Genomic DNA, 2,577 nt, shown 5'->3' with positions numbered 1-2,577 from the left:
TTTTTCGGACAATTAAAATACCACTTTAACACTTAAAGAAATTTTTACAAAAATTGGGCATGACCCGTTTGCAAAACGGACATACCCCCTGTTTTGACGTAACATACAACGTTTACATACGACCCATTTTACATAAAACCATTCCAACGAAAATAACAAATTTTCAAACCTAAAACAATTCAACAAAGTTTAACCAAGTAACAAAACAAGAACCCAAAAGCATGCATATAAGTTGCGGAAGCGCTTGGTATTATAAGGCTTGAACATGTGCTCGTTCCATATCTCCATATCGCCTATAGAGGTGCTTTACCTACATTGACATCCACAATTTAAAAAGTTAGTGATCGCCATAGAAAATCATAACCTTACGTTTTAGCTTTTTCCATATAAAACCTTCTTACTCTTAAGCATACAACAACCCAATAATTGGGTTAGGCATAACCACTCTCGTAGAGAGTTTGACATACACATTCGACCCGTGTAATTGGGTTTAGCATAAACACTCTCGTAGAGAGTTAAGCATACCGTTCGACCCATAGAATTGGGTTTAGCATAGACACTCTCGTAGAGAGTTAGGCATACACATTCAACCCGTGAAATTTGGGTTTAGCATAAACACTCTCGTAGAGAGTTAAGCATACACCTTCAACCCGTGAAATTGGGTTTAGCATAACTCAACATTACTTTCGTTTACATACCCAAATCCACGAGGGATTTGTCGCTTACTTACTACATTGTCACGTTCGTTATACAAGGATAGCTTTACATTAAATTTAATATAAATGGGAAATATAATAAAGATTCGTATAAAACGAAACATACTTCGATCTTGCGCTCCTTCCGTTTTCTTGGCGCTTGTACCTTCTTCCTTAATGCCTACATTAGAACATTCGTTCACTTCATTTAGTTTGTGGTTTCATTATACTATTTCCACATAAATTCTTCTTTTAGGCATTTCATCGAACACTTGGTAAGCATCATACAATAGGCACAAGGTACAAGTTTACTAAGCATGTTCCTACTAGCTCATCACAACACAAGAATCATCTTCCTCTAAATTCATATAATTTCCATCCTAAAATCAGTTTATCTAGCATTCAAGCATCACAACAATTTCACATATCAAATAACACATGATCATAATTCTCATGAATTTCCTATTAGTAACATAATCTTTACAAAGTGGGTTTTCACTACACTTTTCATAGAACATAATTTCAAGCATGATTCCTGTTCTAAAAAGCAATCTTAACTCAGATTTATTACATTGGTTACAAGGAATCGAGATTTGGTCTAACCCCTCATTCTAAAAATCATAGATTCAGAAAATCAAGCTTACCACTTACGAAATTGAGGTTAGTTATTCAGATTTATGGACTCATGCACTAGATTATCTTGAGAATTTAGATCCAGTTGCTTGTTTTTGCTTGAGCTAGGGTTTCCCCCTTCTCTCTGCTTGTTCGATCGATCCCCCACCAACACCAGTGTGTTGGTTTTTATTATATTATTATTATTATTAAAACTTTGTCACAATCACAACTTTAGTCCCTAGGGTTATAAGTGTGGATAGTTATCACACTAGTTTTCTTTCTAGTTAACAAATACCAAAATCTTTTGACTTGGTTAATTATTACAATTTATACACCTTTAATAAAATAAGTAAATGAATAGCATATTTTGGGGTGTTACAAGTCTACCCCCCTTAAAAGAGGTTTCGTCCCTGAAACCTGATCACATAACAATTTAAGTATTGACATACCGAAAAGAAAAGGGTAGTGCTTCCTCATTTCGTCTTCAGTTTCCCATGTAAGATCCGAACCTTTTCGGTGTCGCCATTGGACCAACACTTGTTTAACAGCTTTGTTGCGGAGATTCTTCACCTTGAAGTCCTTAATGGCTATGGGTTTTTCGACATAATTTAACCCTTCGTCCAACTCGATATCATCGAGTGGTACTAGTGCTGTCTCATCCGCAAGACACTTTCTTAATTGTGACACGTGGAAGGTATTGTGAATCCCGTCTAGAGCAGGCGGTAATTCTAATCGATATGCAACCTCTCCAACCCGAGCTAAGATTTGAAACGGCCCGATGTAACGAGGACCTAACTTTCCCCGTTTGCGAAAACGGATTATACCCTTCCATGGGGACACTTTTAGCAAAACAAAATCTCCGACTTGGAATTCGATAGGACGCTTTCTCTTGTCTGCATAAGCTTTTTGCCGATCTTGAGCTGCTTTCAACCTTGTTCTAACCATTCCGATCTTTTCATTCGTTACTGTTATTAAATCACTTGGTGCAAGTTCTCTTTGCCCTACTTCACCCCAACATACGGGAGTCCTACATTTTCTCCCGTATAATAATTCGTATGGTGCCATTTGAATACCACTATGATAACTGTTATTATAAGAAAATTCGACCAGTGGCAATTGGTCGTCCCAGCTTCCCCCAAAATCTAAGGCACACGCCCTCAACATATCAATGAGTGTTTGAATGGTTCTTTCTGACTGGCCGTCAGTTTGAGGGTGGTAGGCGGTACTAATGTGCAACTTCGTACCCACACTCTCGTGGAACTTTCGC

General features: G+C 37.6%; 1 long non-coding RNA gene across 1 annotated transcript; it reads right to left on the bottom strand.

Moving 5' to 3' along the window:
* Positions 1-1,459, bottom strand: LOC110863776. Its single transcript, XR_002549356.2, has 3 exons — positions 1,340-1,459; positions 823-876; positions 1-310 (listed from the first exon to the last, which is right to left on the bottom strand). It is a non-coding gene; the product is annotated as an uncharacterized LOC110863776 (long non-coding RNA).
* Between the last annotated feature and the right edge of the window lie 1,118 nt (positions 1,460-2,577).

Source organism: Helianthus annuus, chromosome 6 (genome assembly GCF_002127325.2).
Source record: "Helianthus annuus cultivar XRQ/B chromosome 6, HanXRQr2.0-SUNRISE, whole genome shotgun sequence".
Classification (NCBI taxonomy): Eukaryota; Viridiplantae; Streptophyta; class Magnoliopsida; order Asterales; family Asteraceae; genus Helianthus; species Helianthus annuus.
This window is presented reverse-complemented; position numbering and strand designations above follow the sequence as displayed.